The sequence below is a fragment of the Octodon degus genome, unplaced genomic scaffold, assembly GCF_000260255.1.
Source record: "Octodon degus isolate 3935 unplaced genomic scaffold, OctDeg1.0 scaffold00050, whole genome shotgun sequence".
NCBI classification, from domain to species: Eukaryota; Metazoa; Chordata; class Mammalia; order Rodentia; family Octodontidae; genus Octodon; species Octodon degus.
In genome coordinates, this window is record NW_004524626.1 from 8,124,194 (window position 1) to 8,149,356 (window position 25,163).

The window sequence follows — 25,163 nt, forward strand, 5'->3', positions numbered from 1 at the left end:
GGGTGTTGGTATTTTTCAGTCCTTGTTTGGTTTGTCTACTGTATTTCAAGAAATGGGAATTCTATGGCCAAGAGAAAACTTTAAACATGTAGGAACCATACTTGTCTGCCTTTAACTTGGTGGGAGGGAGACACTGGGGATCGAACCCAGGAAGTGCTAAGCTACACCCTCACTCCTTTTTATATTGATTGAAACAGGCTCTCACTAAGTTTCCCAGGCTGGGTGCAAACTTGGTGATCTTCCTGCCTCAGCCTCCTGAGTAGCTGAGATTACAGGTGTGTGCTACTGTGCTCAGTTTAAAAATTTTCAGTTATTTTAAATTAGTTGCCTTTTTTTCTTTTTTAAATCAGAAGTTAGTTTGCTTTGTCTCTTTTTTGTTTTGCTTTTTTTTTTTTTTTTTTTTTGAGATACAGCCTCACTATGTAGTTAAACTGACCTTGAACTCACTATGTAGCCCAGGCTGGCCTTGAACTCATAGCAACCCTCCTGCTTCAGCCTCCCAAGTGCTGGGATTACAGGTGTGTACCACCATGCCTGGTTTACCCTTTGTAATGAGGCAAACCTGTGTATAGATATAGCAACATTATTTAAGGGATATACTGGGCTGGAGAGATAGCTCAGTAGAATAAGTGCTTGCCTGGCAAGCACAGGGTCCTGAGTTCAATCCCTGGTACCGAAAAATGAATAAATAAATAAAGCATATACTGCTAGCATCTCCATTTTTCCCTATATACATCAAGACTACATAACTTTGTTGTTTGGTTTTTTTTTAGTTTTTAAAATAATCTGCAATCTCCCACTTTTCTTCCTTGTCCAGTTTGATTGAACCCAGGGCATCTGCACTGAGCTTCACCCACGACCCTTTTTATTTTTTACTTTGAGACAGAGTCGTGCTAAGTTGCCCACTGGGCTTGAACTTGTGATCCTCCTGTCTCAGCCTCCTAAGTGATAATTTTTTCTTTTTTTTTTTAAATTTATTTATTTTATTTATGTGTGTGTGTGTGTGTGTGGCCAGCTCAGCCCACCAGGGGGCGGGGCTGGCTGGCATGTGGTGCTGGGGGATTGAACCGCGGTCCATGTGCTTTGCTAAGCTTGTTCTAAGTAGGTGCTTTAGACCACTGAGCCATCTCACCAGCCCCCAATAAGGGGTTTTTTTGTTTTTGTTTTTGTTTTTTTGTTTTCTTTTTTGCTCCGAATTCCCTCAGGGGTGGTTTGGCTGGCTGGAGTGTTGTGGGGATCGAACTACAGCAACCTGAGGCTGACAGCTTTGTGGAAGCAGCCACTTAAACAACTGAGCTAAGGCCAGGCCCCCCTAATTTTTTCTTAAATGATGCTTTTTTTATTGTTGTCTTTTGGAGATGGGGGTCTTACTGTACAGCTCAGGCTGGCCTTAAGCTCATTTTGTAGCCCAGGCTGGTCTTGAACTCACAACTGTCCTCCTGGCTCAGCTTCTCCAGCGCTGGGATTACAGAAGTGCGCCACCATTCCCGGTGGCCAGCTCAGCGTGCCTGGGGGTGGGGCCGGCACGGCATGTGGTGCTGGTGATTGAACTCGGTCCCAGCACTTACTTGGCTAAGTAGGCACTTAGTCCATTGAGCTATCCCAGTCCCACTATCAGTGTTACAGCATTCCCATCACCCCAAAAGGAAGTCCCTCCCCCATGAGCGACTAGTCACCTGTCGCCTCCCCAGCCCCAAATCCCCAAGTCTACTTCCTGTCTCTGGAGTTGCCTGTCCAAGGCATTTCCTGTCCACGAAGCCCACGTGGTGTGTCCCCAGTGGCTGGTGTCTTTCACGGAGCAGTGTCCCAAAGGCCCCTTCACACTGTGTCGTATATTCGGTGCCTTTTTTGGTTATTTTGAGACATGGTCTCACTCTACAGCCCAGGCTGGCCTTGAGTTCATGGCAATCCTCCTGCCTCAGCCTCCCAAGTACTTGGAAAACAGCTGTATGCCCCCACACCTACGTGGTACAGTTTTAAATGACCATGCAGGCAGTGCCACCTATGGTGCAGAGAACCTCCCTCATGCTCCACTGTCCTTCAGTGCCCCCCCTGGATGTGGAGGAGGGGTGGATCCAAAGAAGAGAGGCTGAGGCCACTCAGATCTTGAGGATCCTCAGGAGCCGAGCGGGGACTTGGGCAGCAGGGGGGACAGCAGGGGCAGCCCATGTCTTCCTCCCCGAGCAACTGGGAAGGAAAAGGGCACCGCGAAGCCACACCAGAGGACGAGGGGAATAGCAGCTGGCCGGGGGTGTGACATGGCCGCCCTGGGGCCGAGTTCCCTGACTGTCGGGGCAGGGCGGAGCAGGATGGGCTTGTCTGAGAATGGAGAAGGGAGTTCCCACGGCGGCGGCAGCGAGGCTCAGCACAGCTGCGTCAGCGGGCAGCTTGGAGCGAAGGTCAGGGAAAGGCGGAGAAGAAATACGGGCCCTGACTTGAGAAAGCCGCCTGGGGCTGGCATCCGGCTGCAGGTCCCGTCCTTTTCCCAGCAACCTTGTGATTGTCCTGCCCGTGGCTTGCAGTTCTCCAGCTGGTGACTTAAAAGCACAACCAAGCTCCTGACGCGCAGAGCCAGAGCCAGCCCGCCTTGTCTCAGTGCCGCCCTAACCCGATGCCCTTCTCTGTCTCCAGGGGAGCTGCGGAGGGCAGGAAGGGCAGGCAGTTGCCGTGGTGCCCTGGCAGCTCCAGCCTGGCCCTGGTGACCCTCCTGTGGCCCTGCCAGATGCAGGAGCAGAGCTGCTGCCCAGGGCACCGGAGAGCCTGGCTCAGGGCCCTTTGCAAATGGAGACCCCCGGCCTCGGGCTGAGGGGTGGGGGTTGTTTGCACTACTGGGGATGGAACCCAAGGCCTGGCACATGCTAGGCAAGCACTCAGCTGTGAGCCACGCTCCCAGCCCTTTTTAGTTTTTATTTTGAGAAAGAGTCTTACTAAATCCACGCTGGTCTCGAGTTTGGGATCTTCCCGCTTCAGCCTCCCAAGTAACTGGGATTACTAACCCTGCCTTGTGAGTATAGAGGGGGTCTTGGAGCTTAGCATCCCATCCTTGGCTGTGTGGTGGTAGGGTAGATTTCAGGTCGTAGCTGTGCCTGGAGTCTGGTCGGGTCGTAGACCGTCCATTCCTGGGTCATGGGGTGCGGTTGCCACAAAGGAGTGGGGTTTTGGTCTACATCATCTGAGAGGATCCTGTGGGTTTTGCCCTTCATTCTGTTGTTGTAGTGTGTGTTGCAGTTTAGATCTAAACTGTGAAGGCGGACATGGTAGCACACTTCTGTGATCCCAGTGCTGGGAGGGCTGAGGCAGATGGATCACTGCGAGTCTGAGGCCAGCCGGGGCTACCCAGTGAGACCCTAATTCAAAAAACCAAGATCAAAACCCGTGCTGGGGATGCAGGCCCCGTGGGTGCTGGCCAAGTGCTCACAATGAACCACATGCTGGCTTAGGACTACCCCCCACCCGCAGTTCACTGTTGAATTCCTGTGCCCAGTGGCACAAAGTATGAAAGGCACATTGGCCATCTTTTCTCCCTTGGGACTAAATCACTGCCACACACAACCTAAAGAGTTGACTGGGGCTCCCAGTGCCTGAGGTCTCTCTTCTGGTCAGCAGCTGCAAGGCAAAAGCATCCAGACCAAAGTGGGGAGGGAGGTTCTCACCCTGGAGCTGTCGGCAAGCAGAGGGGCGGGAAGGGCCACCTGGAAAGACAGCCCCTCCACAGGCCCAAGGTCCCCCACACATTCTATGGCCACCTCCTGCCTTCTACCAGCACAGCTAAAAACTTGTCACTGCACAAATCTATTATGAGAACAGCACCTCCATGGGACCCCGCCTTGGGAGACAGGAGGCTTAGGGAGTACTTTAGGTGACTAGGTTTAGACAAGCTTCTGAGGCTGAACCCCAGGATGGGATCAGCGTCCTCAGAAAAAGAGACCAGCGTGCTCTAGGCCGTGGGAAGACGTGGCACGAAGATCGCCTTCTAGAGGCAAGGCAGAGTCCCCACTGCCACCTCTACCCGCCTGACACCTCGAGCTCAGACTTCAGGCCTCCAGAACTGAGAGAAGTGAAGGCCTAAGCCAGATGTGGTGCTATGCAGCTGTCACCCCGATACTCTGGAAGGCTGAGGCAGGATGATTTCAAATTCTAGCCCAGCCTGGGCAAGTTAGTGAGACCCTGTCTCAAAAAAATAAAACGGACTGGGGGTGTAGCTCAGTGTAAAGGTCCCAGGTTCAGCCCCCAGTGTGGAGGGGAAGGAGGGGAAGAGAATAACAGGGGAGGGAGGAGGGAGTCATGGATGCTAGAACGGGGCCGAAGATGCAGAAACAGCGCCAGCCCCAGGCGGTCATTGGATCTTCGACAAAGGAGCCAAAAGCGCACCTGTCAGGAAAGACAGCCTCTTTCTTTAGTGGTGCCAGGAAAAGGGTTACACACATTCGAAAGACTGAATCTCAGCCCCTCCGTCTCACCAGGCACTAAGATCAGAATGGATGAGAGACATGAATCTTAAAACAGAAACCCATAATCTGCTGGAAGAGAAAGTAGGCAAAGCTCTTGAAGATGTAGGAACAGGAAAGGACTCCCCCCACCTTGGAACTGAGGATTTGAACTCTGGCCCTTGTGCTTGCCAGGGAAGCACTTACTCTACTGAGCCATCTCCCTAGCCCCAGGAAAGGACTTTCTCAGCAGAACCCCATATGCCATTGAGAATCCACTAACAATCATATCCAGCGCAAAGGTCTCTGCCCAGGAAGGAAGGAGAGGAAGAAACGGCCTGCCGTGTTGGGGGATCGCCAGCTCCTTCTCTGCCAGAGGGCCAGAATTTACAAAGAACTCAAAATCAGACCTAACTAAATAAGACCACATCAAAAAATAGGCAAATGAAAAAGAGAGAGAGAGAGAGAGAGAGAGAGAGACTGAAATGAATAAACATTTCTCAGAAGAGGAAGTATCATGGTCATAAATAGAAAAATGCTCAACATTGCTGTCCATTCAAGAAGTGAAAATTAAAACAGCACTGAGATTCCAGTTCACCCCAGAAAGAACAGCCATCATCCAGAAATCACGTAATAACAAGTGCTGGTGAAGCTGATGCTCTGGGGGCAAAGGAACCTCTGCCTTGCCAGTGGGAATAGAACCTAGCACAACCACTGTGGAAAGCGGAATGGAGTCTCCTCAGAAAACTAAAACTAGAAATTCCATTTGACCCTGCTACTCCCCATCTAGGTATTTTCCCCAAAGAGTTAGCGTACCGCAGCGGCTCATGCATAGCTAGGTGCAGAGCGGCACAGCTCATAACAGCTAACTCTTGGAAGTGTTTCACTTGGAAGTGGCCCCTCGTCCTTCAGCAGATGGAGGGGTACAAAACAGATGGTATTATACACAAAGGAAGCCTGAGTCATTTGTAGGGAAAAAGGAGGTACCAGGAGGCTGTCATGTCAAATGCGTCGGGCACTCGTGTTTCAGCGTCACATGGTTTCTCATGATGAGAAGCTCAATGCTAAAGTGATTTTTAAAACAAAATAAAAGCCATGTCATCATAGGAAATGGGGGAACCTTCTGCACAGGCAAGAGGGTCTGCAGGTGGACAAAAGGGCAAGAAAGGGATGAGAGGGGAAGAGGAATAAAATGAAGTAAGATAGGGCCGGGGAGATGGCTCAGTGGAATAAGGGCTTCCCTGGCAAGCACAAGGGCCTGAGTTCAATCCCTGGTTCCACACACACACACACACAAAAAGGAAGTAAGATGGAAAAGAAATAGCTCAAGGGATTGAGTGAAAAAATTAAAAAGTAGAAGCGTCTGCTGTTTATGCCACAACACTGATGGCATTTCGTGTTAACCCTAATTATGCAGCCTGTCACCCTTGAGCACATGCAAGGCAAACTCTCCAGGACCTCCTGTCTGGCTTTTTTGCAACTTCCTGTGAAGCTATAATTATTTCAAAATACAACTTTTTTTTTTCAAGCAGAAATTAAAAACAAAAGGTACCTTGGGGTGTTCAGGAGGACAGCGAGAGTCCTTGCCTGAAGCCAACAGCAGAGGTGGCCCCTGCGGCGGCGGCCTGGGACAGGGACCTTGGGTGCCAAGGTTTCTGCCCTGAGGCTGCACGTGGCAGGGGCTGACTCCAGAGCCTTCCTGCTCAGTTCCCAGCAGGTGGGTGACCACAGCCGTGACAGCCGGGCACCTGGAGGGTCCTTCTCCATCAGAAGCCATATCCCCAGCAAATGGGTTGAGTTGAGGGGGCACCCTCAGCATCCCCTTCCTACTGAGCTACATTTACATTTTTGAGATAGGGTCTTGCTAAGTTGACCAGGCTGTACTTGAACTTGCAGTCCTCTTGCCTCGGCCTCCCAGAGTGCTGGGATGGCAGGTGTGTGCTGCCCCACTTGGCTACACCGGAACTTCTTGCTCTTGTCTAACTGTAGTGCAGTCCCCCGATCAGCCTGTCCCCACCTCCCCTGCCTTCTATCCCCTCATGTTATTGCAAGTGAGAGGTTTTCATTCTTTTTATGACTGAATAGCACTCTGTCAAGTTTATGTGCAGCATAGACTTTATCCATTTAGCCACCAAGGGTCACTAAGGAGAGGGACCCGCCCCACAGCTTTTCATGATACCCAGGGAGGGACCTTGTATTAATTATTTGGAAAAAATAAATCTTATCCATGCTCCCAGCAGACAGCAGAACACACTCCTGAGGGGCAGGCAGTGTGACCAGGGACACAGCTTCCTGGACCGACCTCTCTGTCCCTCCCCACTCTCTGTATGGATGTCACTGTGGGTGGTGTCACCGTGTGTGGTGTCATAGGGTCTAACATGGCAGGTCATGAGGGTGCAGGGCTCTTGGGGTCCACGGATTCCCCAGACCTAGGAGCTTTCAACTGGGGGGCTGGCTACCCCCAGAGGAGACTGGGTGGTCCTGGGGACATCTGTGTCTGTCACCCTGGTGAGCTCCTTGCATGGAGCAGGCAGAGACGGGATGTAGAGCCTGTAGGGCCCAGGTCACCCCGAGCTCGCCCAGCCCAGAGTCCTGAGTGCAGGGTGTAGAGAGCTGAGCTGGACGGTCCTGTCTGAGCAGGCGCTGGGGACAGAGCCCACAGCCATGGAAAGATAAGCTCCATTCCTGTGCCCCTGCCCGCAGGGCCTGCGAGCCTGAAGCCCCAGCTTGCCCTTCTCTCCCGCAGAACTGGTGGTGTGCCCCTCGCGTTGCTCCGTGAGGCCTGGGTTGCTGCCCTCTGCACCTGGCTGCTAGCAGCACCTGCGACCCCTCCTCCCCACCTCTCCAGGGCAGTGTCACACCTGACCGCTGGGGGGGATCCTTCCCAAGCCCTGCAGTGTCGCCCCTGCAGCTGGGATTCTCATCAGAGGAGGTGGCAGTGGAGGGGCTGTCTGTCCATCTGTCTGTCTGCCCCACAGGCTTATGGGAGCCCTCACTTTCCAGGCAGAGACTGGGCACAGGCAGGGCAGGAGGAGCCAAGAGACAGGAGAGACCCAGTCGGGGGCTGAGCCGATTTGCTCTGAGGAGAGATTCTTGTGTGGTCCCTTGAGAAAGGCCCTGTGTCATTCCGGTTGGCCTTGGCCTCACCGTAGAGCCCTGGCTGCCCGTGTCTCGTGTCAGTCTTCCCACCTCAGCCTCCCAGTGCTGGGATGACAGGAGCACGCCCCCGCCTGGCTTCCAGCCACAGATTCTACATACGGCTCTCAGGAAGTGTCCACAGGGGCCTCTGGCCGTGACATGGCACCAAGCAAAGCCTCCCGACCTGGTGTCCCCACAGGGCACACTAGGCCAGATCTGGGGACATCCTGACTGTCACCCCTGAAGACGCAAGGCCCTGTCTCAAAATAAAACAGGGTTGGCTTTAGCGCAAGCGGTTGGTTCCTCGCACGGCACTTTTTGTCCGTCAAAATAAAAAAATTAAAGGGCTGGAGGCCTCCCTTGGTGCAAAGGCCCTGGCTTCCAGCCCTGGGATAGCAAAAACAAAGAAAGGCACGGAGACCCCCACAGCCAGCAGGTGGGCCAGGAGCTGAGCAGGGACCCTCCACGTGCCAGCCCCCCCTTCCCCTTTCTCGCCCCTCCCACGTTTATGGGCACTGAGCAGCTGCGACAGTCACCAGGAGGGTGGGAACCCGACCAGGCACCTGTACCAACAGGGGCCTCAAAGCTGGGGAACCCAGCCCCACACCCCGTGCCCCCCAGGTCACATGCAGGGCTCTGAGCCTCCAGGCCTGGCCAGCCCTGGCTTTGCCACCTGTAAAGGGCAGTGAAGGTCAGGTCTTGAGAAAATTAAAAAATTATTAAAGCTTCTGTTTATAAATGGAGTATGAATGCAGTACGGGCACCTTGTAAATATTTAGACACCGAGTGCTGTGTGTGCACCAGGGACCCCAGGTACTGAGGAGGCTGAGGCAGGAGGATCGCCCAGGGACCGGGCAATGCAGTGTCAGGTGTGGAGATGACTGCTGCCCTGTAGACCGGCTGTCCTGCTCTCTTTTCCATGTTGTTGCAGAGGCATTGGAAAGATTCGGAAATAGCAATGTGAGGGCCGGGGAGATGGCTCAGTAGAATAAGCACTTGCCTAGCAAGCACAAGGGCCTGAGTTCAATCTCTGGTTCCACAAAAAAAAAAAAAAAAAAAAAAAAAAGAAAGGAAAGAAACAGCAGCGTGCCAAGGTTTAGAATCCTGCCATTTGTTTTGTTCTCTGTTTCTATCTGTGTCTGTCTCTTTATTATTATTATTATTATTATTATTATTATTATTATTATGTATTTAGTACAAGGTCTCACTACACACCTTGGACTCGTAGTGATCCCCCTGTTTTCAGCCTCCCCAGTCCTGGGATTATGGGCATGCACTACCATGCCCGGTTCCTGGTGGCTGACTCAGTGCACCCAGGGGTGGGGCCAGCACAGCATGTGGTGCGGGGGATCAAACCCCTGTTCTGGCGCTTGCCTAAGCAGGTGCTTAGTCCACTGAGCGATCTCACCGGCCCTGTCCCTTGATTATTTGATGTATGTATAGACACATGTATGATGTGTGTATATGCGTGTGTAAAAGCATTCTCTAAGGGGCCAGGGAGATGGCTCAGTGGAATAAGTGCTTCCCTGGCAAGCGCAAGGGCCTGAGTTCAATCCCCGGTTCCACAAAAAAAAAAAAAAAAAAGCATTCTCTGACATCCCATGGTCCGGTGTAATGATTTGTTATCTTATGATGCTTTATTTATTTATTTTTATATTTTTTTTAGGGAAGGGTCTACAGCGTGATCAGGGTCTCACTACTAGATCAGACTCCTACTGATTTGCCTGTTTACAGCCTCCCAAGAGCTGGGATTAGAGGATTGTGCCACCAACGCCCAATCTCAGTTGCCATCTCAGTGCACCCTGGGGGCGGGGCTGGCATGGCAGGCCTGGGGATCAAACCTCCAGCCCCTGGGCCTGCTTGCAGGTGCTTTAATCTGCTGAGCTATTTGGCTGGCCCTTTTATGATGCTTTAAAGCCAAGTGTGGTGATACACTTGTAACCTCACCACTCAGGAGGCTGACGCAGGAGAGTTTCTGCAAGTTATGGGCTACATAGTGAGTTCAAGACCAGGCCCTGTTTCACATAAACAAAAGCAAAACAATGCCTTAAAATCTGCCTTTGCTGCCATCCTGCTGAAGCATACGGCTCTCTCACATCCTTTATTTTTTTGACCACTAATTTGCTTTTTCTAGTCCATAATCTTACCCAGGATCCCATGCTTACGAAGCTGATTTCTCACCTTTTATTGATTTGTTGGAGATCTTTATATATTAAGGACTTCAGCATTTTGTTTGTCATGCCCATGGATGGCAAAGCATTTCCTGGTATGCGTTTTCACTTGGGTGGTAACAGGTTCCCTAAACTCAAGCTGTCATCCTGGCACATAAAGGTGGGCAGGAGGCCCGGGCTGAGGTGGGAATTGTGGATCATGGGGTGAACATGGGCATCCAGCATCTCCCAGGACACAAGGCCCCATAAGCCCCTGTCCGCCGCCTCTGGACCTTCCCTCTTCCTCAGCTGCTGGGGACCAGCCACAAGTCACCCGATGACAGTCTCGGAAGCTGTGCCAACCTCAGCAGAGCCTGCTCCTTAATCCCTGTCAGGGTGCAGCCCTGCCTCTGTGGCTCTGAGGGATTCAGTGGAAGGCCCAGCCAGGGGCTCGTGTTGGGGACAGCATGTCACATTGTCCCCACCCTTCGCTGTCACCAGGTAGGGTACAGGAAAGCTGTCCCCACAGAACAGGATGCAAAGCCACATGGCGACTGGTGCTTGGGGTCCAGCTCTGCTGCCATCTTTGGGGACTACTGGGGACCCTGAGAGACCCCACATCTCACTCTGTGGCTCAGGCTGGGCCTTACCCCTGCAATGTGAGAACTCAGAAGCTCAGCCACTGCCTCCCAGGAGCCCTCCTGGGCTGTTTCACAGTATAGAATCAATTGTCACCTCACTTGTCACCTGGGCCAGACCATTTTGTTCTTAAGAAACTCTGTGGGGGCAGGGAGGAGAAACGTCTTTCCAGGCTGGGCCTGCGGCTGGCGCTGGTAGGGCAGGGACAGAGAGGGCTTCTGTACTGTTGGGGCCACATGCTTCTGGTGGCCTGACCTAGGGGCCAGATAGGGGACACAAGGTGAGCCATGAGGTGGCACCCATGTGCCCGCACCTCTCTTCGAGGAGCGGCAAAGGAAGAGACAGTCATTAGTGGCCACTTCAGCTGCCATGTGGCCCCCCATCGCTCTACTCTGTGGCCTCTGGGTACGAGGGATCTGGCGGGGTCTGCGGGGGTCAGGAGGAGCACAGTTGGGGTGGAAGGGGCTGGGGAGCTGGCAGGGGTAGGCGCATGAACCTGCATCGACACTGACCCCAGACTTCCAGGCTCCTGGACCGAGAGGGGACAAATGTCTGTGGCTTCAAGGGCCACCCCACCCCTCTGAGTGGCACTTGGTGGCCACAGCCCAGGGACACTTAGAGCTACCAAGAAATGGAGCGGTCACGCCTGTCATTTGCATGCAGAGCCAGAAAGCTCCTGCCTGTGGGGACACAGGCCCCCCCATCTCTGCTGGCCGAGGAATCCCTGCCCAGCTGCAGCTTGACCTCCTTGTCCTCAGAAGGGTGATGGGCAGGCAAAGTGCTGGGCCCCAGTGGCTGGTGGCCGTCCCCACTGCCCCCCACCCCATCCTTATGCCACCCTGTGACCTCGGCCGTGCACCTGCCCCCCACCAGGGAGGAGTCAGGCTGGTCCAATCGTGCACCACCCTCCTGCCCACCTCTGTGCCGCTGAGCTGAGGACAAGGGACCACGGCAGGGTCGGCCTGGCTGGGCGTGGCCCCCACTGGGTGTGACTATGACATTTCCGGGCAGCTGAGCCTCACGGGCTGCAGGAGGTGCCCCAGGTCTGGCCCTGTGTACAGGAGCATGAGTTGAGTGGGAATGTGGGGGCCCTCCGGTGCTGGTGCTGGCTGAGGGGAGCGATTTGCATTCCTGGGATATTTTTCCGTTGAACCTCGGCTCCGCCTCCAGGCTGTTTCCTGACTTCTCCCAGCCTAGGACCCTGGCTCAGGGCCAGGCTTGTGGTTTTCCATGCAGGAGGTCAGGCTGGGATCCCAGTCCTCATGGCCCAGAAGGCCCAGAGATAAGGGTTCGAGGTTCCGCTACACCTCTCCCAGCCATGTGGCCCCCAAGTCCTTCTGCAGGAGGTCCCCCCCACCTCCCTCCCACACACACCGGGCTGGGGTTCCTGGCTGAGGGGCTCCTGGCTCAGGGGGAGGGGGGAGCTACAGCTCAGCACCCTGCAGTGCCCAGGATGCCCCCAGAGAGCACCCAGCCATGGTGCCCATGGTGCCCACAGTGCCCACAAAGAGTTAGAGCACATGGGGGATGGAGACAGCCAGAGGCGCTTTTCCTCAGGGTCCTGCAGGCTGGGTCGGGACAGTGCTGTGGCTATGGGCCAAGCAGTCTCGGGCACACATGCCTCACAGGTTCCCTCGGCCCCCTGAGCGCAGCTCCGTGAGGGCTTATGTATATTCTGACTCATCCTGCAAAGCTGCAGGGGAAGCATTCAGGGACAGGTTCAACCAAATAGAAACACACAGTGTGGTGGCACACTCCTGTCACCCCGGCACTCTAGGAGGCTGAGGCAGGAGGATCGAAAATGCAAACCTAGGGGGCCAGGGAGTTAGCTCAGTAGAATAAGTGCTTGCCTGGCAAGCGCAAGGGCCTGAGTTCAATCCCCAGATCCGCAAAAAAAAAAGAAAGAAAAAGAAAAAAGAAAATGCAAACCCAGCCTGGACAACCCTGGGACTTAGACCCAGTCTTAAAGTAAAAAGTAAAAGGAACCCCGCTTCACACCCAGAATAACACCTGACCAGCTGCTGAGCGCCTCCCTCTGGCCCCACGACCTGCCCCTGGTCAGGCCCCAGCAGCAGAGCTGTCCAGATCTAGAGGGGCTAGAGTAGGATTGGAGCCCAGGCCAGGGTCTAGATGGGGCGAGGGTGGCAGCAACATGTCAGGCAGATCAGTGTTGGGGCAACAAAGAACTGAGCCCAGTGTGCCTGGCAGCTGTTGGTTGGGGACCCAAAGCAAGGCTCGGACCCACGTAGTGGTCTCTGCTTTGCTGGCCTTTTCCGTCTGTCCATCTTTTTGTTTGTTTAGGACAGTATCTCGCTATGTAGTTCACATTGGCCTCAAACTCAGCGATCCTCCCTCCTCAGCCTCCCAAGTGCTGGGATTACCTGCCTGGTCACATGTAGGACATTCCAGTTAGCAGGAACTTGGTGAGACTCTGCTTGCTTCCTGCAAGCAGTCAGCGCCACATCCTCCTTGAGGGAACCTGAGAGAGTCCTCAGCCTCTGGCCAACAGGGACACAAGGACCCCGGTCCTGCAACTCCAGGGAGATGAGGGCTCCCTGACTCGTGGGAAGCCTGGGTCCTGGGGAGGATCCCGCGTAAGAAGTGACCCCGCTGCCTTACGCCCTCTGCCCAGCCCCCCTGGGGGGCTCTTGTCCCTATCCTGCCGATGAAATTCCAAGATTTAGTCAAGCTCTGTTTGCCCGTGACAAACACAAAGGGAAAGAATTACGGCCAAACCCACTTCCCAGCTCCTGGCCCTCCAGATGTGTGAGGACCCTGCAGCTGCAGAACCTGCTGTGCACTGCACCCCAGGCAGGACTGTCCCCAGGCTCAGCATGTGACCTCTGCAGGGCACAGCCCAGCAGATTCCCACCCCTACCCCCACCCCAGCCCGGGGCGGCAGCAGGGGTCAGGGTGTGCTGGCTGTTGTCACCGCCTGGCTGCATGACAGCACTTTACAGTCATCGTCACCCAAGGGCACCTGGCTGCCACTACCATGAGCTGGGAAATTTGGTCTCAGGGTCCCACAGCCCCAGGATCTTGGCTGCAGGAGCTGGTGTGTGCGTGACGTGTGTCTACATGTCTCCGTGTGCACGTGGGAGCCAGCATCCCGCTTCTGCCGTATCCACAGCCTGGCTTTCCAGCTGGGCACCAGACGGCCGCAAAAGGCAGCCGAAAACAAAGACACCAGCTACTATCTCTTCCCTGGATGCAACTCAGGTCTTTGCACAGAGCTACAGATCCAGCCCTTATTATTTTTTATTTTGAGACAGCGTCTCACTAAACTACTAAGTTGTCCCAACTTGGCCAGAACCCGAGACCTTCCTGCTTCAGCCTCCCAGAGTGCTGGGATGACAGGTGTGCACTGCTGTACCCAACTAAACAAATTACATTTTTTAAAATAAAGACAAGAGGGGGCCAGGGAGATAGCTCAGTAGAATGGGTGCCTGCCTGGCAAGCACAGGGTCCTTAGTTCAATCCCCAGTACCATAAAAAAAAATAATAATAAATAATAATAAATAAAATCAAGACAAGAAAGGAGTATGCAAAGTCCAGCTGCAGCCGGGAGTGGTGGCCATGTCTGTAATCCCAGCACTGGGGAAGCTGAGGCAGAAGGATTGCTACAAGTTGGAGACCAGCCTAGGCTACATAATGAGTCCAGGGCCAGCCTCAACTATACAGCAAAATGCTGTGTCAAAAACAAAAAAACAAAACAAAACAAAAAAAGTCCCAGCTCCAGCTCTTGTTGTTTCTCCTAGGGGCGCGTGTGTGCCACTGGCCATGCTGTCAGGATGAATGGCCCAGCGGCCCGGAGCAGGTGCTGTAGAGACCCGAGCGGTAGAGCAGGAGCCCCACGCCAGGCTCCTGTCGGACAGCGATGCGCCTGCGCACGAGGCTGCAGCGAGCAGCTGGCCTCCACCTGCGGGGTCCCATTTACGCCGCGCCTTTCCAGTGCCTTCCACAGTGTACTTGTACTGTTGCACAAGGCGAGTGAGTGTAAATAATCCACACTGAGGTCATTCTCTGCAGGGGACACAGAGAGACTTGTTGAGGCACACGCAGCTGTGAGGAGACAGGACCCAGATGGGGCCCCGTGGCCTCCAGTAATGCCCCACCTTCCATGTCCCCTGTGAGAGCCAAAAGGGGGTGGACGAGGGACCTGGGCTCTGTGGCCATGTGACTCTTGGTAATAAAGGAACCATTTTCCTTGTGACCAGTATAATCCTGCCCTCCATCCAGGAGGATGGACAGCACCTCACCCTTTTCGCTACTCCATAATATTCCACTGAGACTAATGTTCCGGGCTTTGTGGAACTGTGTCGGAGCAATGTTCTAAAACTACTTGCCTTGACCCACGTGGTAATCAGCAGGCATGATGCCAGCCAGGCGAGGTGGCGTACGCCTATGGGAGGCTGAGGTCGGAGGGTTGCAAGTTCAAGCTTAGCCTGGGCAATTTAGTGACTTACCAAAACTCTGCCTCAAAATCTAATAAACTATGCCATGCCAGCCCCACCCGCAGGGCACACTGAGACTGCGATTGAGACTGGGTGTGGTGGCTCAGGCCTGTAATCCCAGCACTTGGCAGGCTGAAAACAGGAGGATCACTACGAGTCTGATCTATATAGTGAGACCCTGCAGACCCTGTGCTAAATACAAAAAAAAACAAAACAAAACAAAAACGCGCACAACAGAGGGGCGCTTCTGTCCAGATCCATGGCACACTGCCCGGAGTCTCCAGCTGAACACTGAGAGAAGATAGGCTCTGAGGGCTGCTCTTCGGCCGCCATAACTGACAAACACTCCTTCAGCTGAAACTTACCCAGTGCAAAGTGAGCTAGCACCAGGTGCAGCGGCACTCACCGTCGTTGCAGCTCCTTGGGAGGCGGAGGCAGGAGGAGCCCCAGTTCTAGGCCAGCCTGGGCAACTTAGCAACTTCGGGAGATTCTGTCTCAAAAAATCAAACATGAACACAAGACAGGCCCCGTAGGACGAGCCATCATCCCCATTCTGCTAGTGCCCCTCTTGCTGCCTGCCCCCAGCTCGGTGCCCAGATATCACCAGGTTCCTTCCAGTGATGTTTCTCGACATCTCCGTATCATCTGCATGTGGCTGAGGGATCCCACCCCCGCTGCACTGGGGCGGGGCAGGCAGATAGGATGTGAGCATTTCTGCTGAAAAGCCACGCCTGCAACCCACGTGGTCAGCCACTGAACGCTTCTAAGAAGTGACCTTGGCAACCCCGCAGCAGGGTGTGGAGGTGTGGGCCCTCCCTGGGGCACACAGGCTGTGGCCAGGACACATGTGGCTGTCACACAGTGGCACAGAGCGGGTGGAGGCCGGGCACTCTGCTCCCTTGGTGTCACCACAGTTGCATGGCTGAGCTGTCACGGCCAGCAGGGCTGCGTGGCTGCTGCCTGAACCTTCACTGCTCCAGGCCTTGATGGAGCGCTGGAGGATGCACCGGAGTGGCTCCTAGCTGGATTGAAAAATAAACAGACCCCTGCTTCTTTGTTCTTCCCCACCCCAGCCCCCCAGAGAGCAGAGGCCAGCAAAAGGGGGAGTGGCTGAAAGGTGCCAGCTCTCTGAGAAGGCCTCCGAAAGGGCAGACGGGCTCGCAGCCTCTGCCTCCATGGGTGACTAGGAAATCGGGCGGTTCCGGGGGTCTCCTGTTTGCACACACACGTGCACACTTATGTCCCCACCCGTCCTGCACACAGCTAAGTACACAGGGATTCTGGGATTGTCTTCCTTTTCATTTAGAGGTGAGCAAAAAAAGCAGGGAGCGCCAGGTGCAGTGGCGCGCACAGGTCATCTCAGTACTCTGGGAGGCTGAGGCAGGAGGAGCGCCAGTTTGAGCCCCCAGACCCTGTCTCAGAAAATAGAAAGGGCTGGGGTATAGCTCAGTGATGAAGCACCCCCAGGTTTGAGTCCTAGTACTAGCAAAATGAGCGTCAAAAGCTACATGAAAGTCCCACAACAGGCTGCTGCTGTATGTGGTAAGCTGAGTGGATCTGTTAAGTGCCAAGTGCAGGCAGGAAACTCACGTCACTGTGAGGCCTCTGGGGTGGGACCCCAGGACAGCACACACATGCTGGTGACATCCAGAGGGGGAGGCAGCTTCTCTTTTGCAGGAAGGCTGGAAAGTAGATCCCAAGGCTTCTCACAGAGCTACATTCCCAGCCTATTTGATTTCAAGACACGGTCTCACCAAGTTGCTCAGCCTGGGCGTCCACTTGGCAATCCTCCTGCCTCATCCTCCAGAGTGCTGGGATGACAGGCGGCTCTACCACGCCTGGCTGAGGGGTGGAGCTTCACACTGTCACTAGGAAACTGAGTCCTCCAGGTCTTGGCACTCAGGGCCTCATTCCCCTGGCTGTGGCTGGCGTGAGTGGCTGCCACCACTGTGAGAGCTCCTGCCCTGTGGCAGCTGGGGCCAGGGCTGGTGCTCAGCAGCCTGCAGCGTGCAGGATGCAGTCAGCGCATGCGCAGCCCTGGAGGAGGGGGACCCTGGGCCACCCCAGTCCTGTCCTCCTGTGCTGGGCCTGAGCCCCTCTGGACTCTGGGCCTCTTTGGCCTCTGCTGCCAGCTGAAGCCCAGAGCCGCCCAGAAAGCACCAGGCCAGGCGGGGCCACCTTTTGTGTCACTGGAAAAGCCTTGTCCATATGTGGAATAGCAAACATCTGTAAAGGAAGAGGGGCTGTGCTACTCATGGAGACCATAGGGACCTCTGGGCCACTGGGAAGTGGCCAGGCCACGTGAGCTTGGCCACCGGGGCTACGCAGGAAGTCAGCGGGGCAGGGCGGGGCCATGCTGACCTTAGGGGCATCATCCACACCGGAAGCGCGGAGGGGACCCTGGCAGGTGGCCTCTACTGCCCTTGGGCCTCTCTGCCCAGAGCCAGGAGGCCATGCGGGCCCACACACAGCCCTCCCGGCCTCTGCCCGTACCTGTCACCCCTTCCCTCCAGGGTTAATGACTTTGCCCCCACTCTGCAGCTCCCACCTCTGCCCTGGCCCCAGTGTACAGCCTGCAGAGAACTAGAACACAGGGATGGAAAAGCACCCAGATGTGACCAGGGAGGCTCGGTTCCAGACTATTTTGTTTTTCTTCTACTGGAATAGGCTGATGCTGCGGACTCTGAGCACGTGTTAGGGGCCCCAGAACCTGAAATGGAATAATACAAGTTTTAGAAGAAAACTTAGCCTTTACTTTCCTTTTTTTTTTTTTTTTTTTCCAGAACCAGGGATTGAACTCAGGCCCTTGCACTTGCCAGGCAAGTGCTTATTCTACTGAGCTATCTCCTGGCCCCCTCTTTCCCTATTCTGGGAGAAAAAAAAAAAAGTCAATATTCCAAATGGAGCAAGTGTAAAGAATAAGATCAAAAATAAATATAAATAAATATAAAAACTTAAAGCAATTAACCATGAGGAAGAATGTATGCAATGTGTTAATTATTGAAACTGTCCTACCAATTTGGTTTGAAAAAAAAAAATCTACAGAATAATAACCTCTTTGTTTCAAGAAAAAAAAAAAAACTTAAAAAGAATATAAGACTGGGTGTATTGGCCCACACGTGTAATCTCTTCATTTGGGAAACTGAGGCAAGAGGATTTGTTTGAAGGCAGCCTGCATTACATAGTGAGTTCAAGGCCAGTGTGCACTACAAAGTGAGACCCCATCTCAAATGAACAAACAAACAAATAAAATCCAGCCAGGCGTGGTGGTGCAGGCCTGTGATCCCAGCACTCTGGGAGGCCGAGGCAGGAGGACCCGAAGTCTGAGCCCAGTCTTGGACAATTTAGCAAAACCTACTTGAGAATTTAAAAATGTAAGTGTATTTCAGTGTGAAGGTCCTGGGTTAAATTACCAATATTTAAATAATAATAATAAAGTTGAGGGGCTGGGGAGATGGCTCAGTAGAATAAGTGCTTCCCTGGCAAGCACAAGGGCCTGAGTTCAATCCCTGGTTCTGCCGAAAAATAAAAATAAAAACCATGAATAATAAAGTTGATTCTCCCACATGCTGAAGGACCGCTAGAGCTAGGTCTGTGTCCGATTTGACTTCACTGGTCTCTCTCTCTCTCTCTCTCTCTCTCTCTGTCTCCCTCCCTCCCTCCCTCTCTCCCTCCCTCCTTCCCTCCCTCCTAGGACATAAAGCAGCGCTTCCTGGGAAAACAAAGGTATGTCACATTCTTTTTTCTTCCATGAACTTACCCACCTTTGTTTTGTAGAAAACAGGAAATAAATAAGCCACAGTACCTTTATTTTCCTGGTGCTGACCAGGCGCCCAAGGCCTGCGCGCGCTAGGGGAGACCCATGGGGAGGGTGTGTCCCCCTAAACACGCTCTGGGCTCAGAACTCAGAGTTGAGGGCCCGGGAGATGGCTCACTACGATAAGTGCTTGCCTGGCAAGTGCGGAGCCCTGAGTTCAATCCCCCGTACCACAAAAAAAAAATAATAATAATAATAACTTCAGAGTTGACACTTCAACCTGTGTACTGGCTCCAGCTTCAGGGGGAATCCCTGTCACTTTCTGTGATGAACATGACGTTGACCACTTGGGAAAAATGTTGTGCAGATGAAACCAGAATACAGCAGGAAAAAAAAAAAACCTGTTGAACCAGCACGGCGGGGCCCACCTGTGATCCCAGCAGCTGGGAGGCTGAGGCAGGAGGAGCCTTGTAAGCTTGACATGAACCTGGGCTCCAAAGTAAGCTCAAGGCCTGCCTGAATGGTATAGTGGGACCCTGTCTCAAAAAAAAAAAAAAAAAAAAAAAAAAAAAAGGAGAGAGGAAAGAAACCACACAGCCCCACACCTGACATCTAAGTTTGCATCTAACCGTCATTTGTGTATTTCTAGAAATCTACTGTCTCTTCCTTGTCAGCTGCCTGCGTGCACTTGCTTGGTGAGGCTTCCTAGCGTTCTGCTCGAACCCTCTTGATTTCTGTCAGGTCCATAGTAATGCTTTCTCTTATCCTCTGACTTCAGGTTTTTGTAGCTTATCATCTTTTGGGTTTTGGGTTTTTGTTTTTTTTTAATCAGCCTAGCTAAAGGTTATGAACCTTTTCAAAGAACCAACTTTTGGTTTCTTGTTTCTCTGTTCTCTGTTTCATCTCATCTCCCATTCTCATCTTTACAATTTCCTTCCTTTTTGTGTCTGAGTTTTGGTCGCCTGCCCTTCCCGGGTTCCCTCTGGGGTGCATTGGGCCGGGGTTGGAGCTTTCTGCCCTTCTCCCTGGAACGTCCTGGCGGCTGGACCCGCTCACCTTAGGTTTAATTGTGCTTTCGTTTCTTGGGCTCAGAGTATTTCTAACTTCCCTTGTGATTTCTTGGACCCACTAGTGGTCCAAGTGCTGTTTAATCTTTACCCACTGGGCTAGGGAGATGGCTCAGTGGAATAAGCGCTTCCCTGGCAAGCACAAGCGCCTGAGTTCAATCCCAGGTTCCACCAGAAAAGAAAAAAAAAATCTCGGGGCTGGTGAGATGGCTCAGTGGTCTAAAGCACCTACTTAGAACAAGCTTAGCAAAGCACAGGGACCGCGGTTCAATCCCCCCAGCACCACATGCCAGCCAGCCCCGCCCCCTGGTGGGCTAAGCTGGCCACACACACACACACACACACACACACACACACACACAAATAAATAAAATTTTAAAAAAAAATTTAAAAAAAAATCTCTATCCACCTCCTGATGGGCTTAGGAGCTTAGGAAGGACAAAGGAGTCCTGCGGATTACTCACCAGGGCCAGCGGCACCCAACTGCCATCCCCACACTCTCGGAGGCTGAGACAGGAGGATCAAAAATTTGGAGCCCAGCCCGGACAACTTAGCAAATTATCGAGACCCGTCTCAAAGTAAAAACTATAAAAGGCTTGGGGGCGGAGCTCTGTGTGAAGGACCCGAGTTCCATCCAAGTACCATAAAAACAAAGAGTGGGCTTCTCCCTCAGTTATCACTCCCTGCAGGGCCAGGTGGCAGGAGGTCTGAGCAGGTCCCTGACCTGACTCGACTCGCCTCTCCTTCCTCCCCTCACTGGCCACCAGCTGCAGCCAGCAGTGCCTGTGTGCGGAACTGCAGGGGACACTGTGTAGCCCAGGGACACATGGCCTGAGCCTGTGTCCTGTGGGGCTGGCTGGGTCCTGAAGGATAGGCCTGAAAGGACTGAGGCAGGAAGCTCCCATCCCCCATGCTGGCTTCATGGGCTCCCAGAAGCAAAACTACAAACTAGGCATGAGCCAGGTGTGGTGCTTTATGCCTGTTATCCCAGCACTTGGGAAGCTGAGGCAGGAGGATCACCATGAGTTCAAGGCCAGGCTGAACTACATAGGGAGACCCTGTCTCACAAAAAAAATAACAAAAAAAAAAAAAAAAGCCCTATTAGAATCTATCTTTAATTTTTCTTTTCTTTTTTTTCTTTTTTTCTTTTTTTGAGTCAAGCTCTCACTATGTAGTCTGGCCTGGCCTTGAACTTGCTGTGTAGCCAGGCTGACCTCCTCACATGTGTAGCAATCCTCCTGCCTCAGCCTCTCTGTTTAATTAAAAAAAAAACTTGTTACTTTATTTTATATGGCTACTTTGCATTAATTAGGGATTTGTTTTGTGGTACCCATGGCCTTCACGCTGATCTACCTCCCTGGCCCTTTGTACTTTAAATTTCGAGGCAGGGTCGCCCTCAGTTGCCCGAGAGGGGTGCCCACTTTCTGTCCTGCTGTCTCTGCCTTCCAGTACAGGGCCGTGCGCTTCGCCGGGGTAACTACATGCAAAAACAGGCTTTCCCAGGGGCAGAGCTTTCTATGGTCCCTTGAGTTTTTGGTGCTAAGAGCTGCTGTCTCTTCCTGCCCTCCCAGCACCTGCCGGGGGTGACAGCTCTGGAGCCAGGAAGGGACTTCGCCCCACTACACAGCTGCCCCCAAACCCCAGCACACCCTCTGTCCCCATCCTCTGACTTCTCCCTGGATGAGTACCAGGCCCTGCCCATCTCCTGCCCTGGGACCAGGGCAAGCATGGGGTGCCCGAGGGCCCCCAGCCTGGCTCTCCAGGACACACACGTGCTGTTGCTCGCGGGTGCCCAAACCCTGACTCTGGGTTCAGGTATCACCAAGCCAGGCCATGTGGGGGCCTGCAAAGGATTAAGCCCCCTACTGTCACCCTGCCTGCACAGTGTTGAAAAGCCCCAGTGATGACGTCAGCCAGCTACAGCCAGGCTGTCTAAGCCCTCTGACCAGGGCCCCACGCCACCCGGCCATCTGGCTGTGAGACACTGCCCGCCTCCCCTTGGTGTCCCCACCACCTCCTCTGCCACACCCCATGCCCGGATACCTCAGCAAATTGTCCTTGGGTCCATGCTGCAGCCCAGGCCCCACCCCCTGCCTAGATTCGTTCTCCCAGGAGCCCCCAGGAGCATATTTCATTGTCACTCTTTTACAGGTGGGGAAACTGAGGCGCTGACATGAAAAGACAGCACAGGGTGGGGTTGGGTTGGAGCTCTGGGCTCTACACTGACAGTGTATCTGGTGTCCTTGGGCTGCTCCAGCCATCCACCTGCCCTCTGGCTGAGGCCCCCAGAGCCCTCTAACACCCTTGTCGCATGCTGGGGGACAGTACCAGCAGTGGGAGCTGGCTGAGAAGGTGTGTGAGGTGGTGTGCTTAAAAAGAAGAGGAGGCCAGCCAGATAGCTCGGGATTAAAACACCTGCTTAGGCAGACACAGGGACCAGGGTTCAATCCCTGGCCTGCTGTGCCAGCCCTGCCCACAGGGAGCTATGAGACAGCGATTGAGACCGGGTGTGGTGGCGCACACCTGTAATCCCAGCACTCAGGAGGCTGAGGCAGGAGGATCCTTGTGAGTTGGAGACCAGCCTGGGCTACAAAGTGAGCTCAAGGCCAGCCTGAACTGTATAGTGAGACCCTGTCTCAAAAGACCAAAAAACAAAAAGTGAAGAGGGACCTCTTGTCCAGGGCTCATGACAGCCCCAACAGGGAAAACCAGGCATGAGGCGGGGAGAGGGAAAACAGGCACACACACAGCACAGTTCTCCCAGGCAGAGGGCTACTTAAAGAGGAGTGGCCCATGCTTGTCATCCCAGCTACCCAGGAGGCTGGGTCAGGAGGATCAAAAGTTCAAGACCAGCCTAGGCAACTTATCAAGACTTTGTCTCAAAATGAAAAATAGAAAGGGCTGAGGATAGAGCTCTACCACGCAAAGGCCCTGGTTTCCACGCAGGTACACAGGGAAAAAAGAAGAAAAGGAGGGAGGGAGGGAGGAAAAAGTGGTCTTTGCTCCTTCTGCCGCCACGCACGCAGGCACCGTGGCTAAACTGAAGGGAGGCTCTGGCCAGGCCTGACCACTCCGCGCCTTGGACGAGGACCTCCAGCCTGAAGGGCGGATGGAGATGCTGGTTCCGTGCCCAACAGACCTGAGATACTGGAGTCCCCGGCCTTGGGGGCACCTCAAAACAGCTTCCTTTGTCTAGCCAGTGAAGGTCACAGGGATGTGGTGGGTCCAGGGGGGGGGGGCACCTGCGGCCTCGCAGCTCCCAGGATCCCCCAAAACCCCAAGGCCCCGCCCTTGCATCCCCAGGAGCCCCTCCTGCACCCTACATACACACAGGGCGTTGACTATGGAACACCCAGGGCCTGCGTGTTGCGGTCCTTTCCCTGTGACAGCTGCTGGTGGCCTCTGTGCTTCCTGAGTGACCCAAACTCGGCTTTGTTTCCACATTAGCGAGAAAGGGCGTCATGGAATTTGGATGGGTGAGAAAAGGGGACGGTGGCCTGCACTAGGCCACGTGCTCCGGCACGTTGTCAGAGATCCTGCGACAGTCGTCAGAGCTCATCTTGCGCAGAGGCCACAGGGACCCCAGGCGGACACAAATGGAAGTCGTGTGCGCAGAGCTCCAGGCCCCCAGTGTCCCCAGTCACCGGCTGATGCTGGATGCTGGGGCTGGCTCCATGGGGGCTGCGGGGGCTCCTTTGGCCAGATGTTCTGTGGAAAGAAGCAGAATTCGACAGGTGACTCCAATGTGCCCACAGCCCGGGGTGCTTTTTTTTAAGACAGGGACTGACTGCATTGCTAGATTGCCCAGCCTGGGCTCAAATTTGAGCTCCTCCTGCCTCAGCCTTCTGATGGCAGGCCTACTGTGCGGGGTTGCAGCCACTGAGCCAGGTCCGAGGGCCCCACCTGCAGGCTGTGCCTCGGAGCAGCACTGACCACTGCCCTCTCCAGGAGGAGCCAGGAGCTCAGAGCCCGGCGCCTGGGCTCAGAGGGCATGACATGTCCTTTGTAGGACCTGTAGGAGTTTGTCCAGGTTAAGGTAGAGGCAAACTTGTCCCAGCGAGGTGGGACAGCCCCAGAGAACGCCTCCACCTCTCTACTCCTGCAGCTTCAGTCCTCACGTGGGAGCTGCGTGCTCTGGAGGCTGGTGCTGCCCCTTTGCCCTGGCATAGGGCCAGGGTGACAACATTTCCTCCTTGCCAGGAAGCACAGAACAGAAGTGACAGGAGGGGGGGGAACCCTCCCTGCTCCGCCCCCAAGATTACAAACTCTCACATGACCATGGTCACCCCTACCCCACCGGGGAGCCAGGAGGGAGCAGAGGCCGCCCCCGCCCGGGCTGAAGGACAGACCGCAGCCTTTTCTCCCACCCGTCACCACGGCGACCAGCCTGCTTCGTCAGCCTCTGTCATCAGGACCTGGGGGCAGAACAAGCTGCCCCATTCTTGGGCTCCATGGGACCCGCTTCGCTGGTCTGTTTGCCACTCTCTCTCCCATGGGCACCTCATTCTTTCCCTCCTGCAGCCCCTTCTAAATATAGCTGCACAGGGACAGATTTAGCCCATGAACAAAGGGACCACACTGACAGGCGGTCACAAGACTACTGCAGCGCAGGCGGGGGCTGCTCTCCCTCAGAAAAGACAGCTAGCAGCGCCTCCCCGGTCCAGCTACAAGGTCATTGGCCCTCACGTGGCTGCCGGTCCTCACCCTGGTCCTGTGACCGTGACCCTGGTGGCGGCCCCAGCCATGTGCCCTGGGTACTCAGGATGCGGGTGACGGCATCCAGGTGGTGCCAGCCTCCTGGTTGCTGGGAGATGGAGGGGCTTGGGGACAGGCTCCAGGTGTCCCCAGCACGTGGATGTCGTCCTGGCTTGCTGCTCAGTGCCCGCCTAGCACCCAGGCTCTGTGTAGGTCCCACTGTGGGTCTGTGGTGACGCACAGCCCTGCTGGGGGCCAGGAAGGGAGGCAGGGTCCCCACACGTCCTTCTGGGGTGTCTCTAGGTTATGGCCACAGGTGGCTTTGAACTGCATTTTTCTTTTCTTTCTTTTTTGGGGGGGCGGGGAGTCTTTTTGAGACAGCGTCTTGCTCTGTAGCTCAGGCTGGCTGTGAGCTCACTTTTTAGCCCAGGCTGGTCTCGAACTCACAATGATCCTCCTGCCTCAGCCTCCCAAGTGCTGGGATCACAGGTGTGCACACCAAACCTGACTGGACTGCATTTTTCTGTGGCGTCTAAGCCACCATCTGTCCCCCTGGACACTACACTCTTGAGGCAGCCATGCTCCTGGGGCATCCCAGGCACTGCAGGTCCCCAGCCTCCACACTCCACACCAGGCACAATGACCGCAGATGTCCTCAAGCAAGGAGGAGAACAGGAGTTCGAACAACTGCCTGGGAAAAAGGCTCATGTCGCTCCCACACGGAGTTCAGAAATTTCTTAACAGTCAAAAAAAAAAAAAAAAAAAAACAGGCATCTGCCCCATGACCTGGCAACCCAGAGCCCCCCAGCCGTGCCCCCTCTCACATCCTCCGTGAA

The 25,163-nt window shown here is 54.3% G+C and overlaps 1 protein-coding gene across 2 annotated transcripts in view; it reads left to right on the forward strand.

The window, feature by feature from the left end:
• The window catches only part of Gng7 (G protein subunit gamma 7), a 115,686-nt gene that overhangs the window by 66,314 nt on the left and 24,209 nt on the right, over positions 1–25,163 (forward strand). Inside the window, exon 3 of one of the 2 annotated variants that reach the window (XM_023717171.1) lies at positions 18,503–18,534. The exons of the other annotated variant lie outside the window; for it this stretch is intronic. The gene's annotated coding sequence lies outside the window, so the exon portion shown is untranslated. The remainder of the gene's footprint in view (positions 1–18,502; positions 18,535–25,163) is intronic. 2 annotated transcript variants of the gene reach the window in all.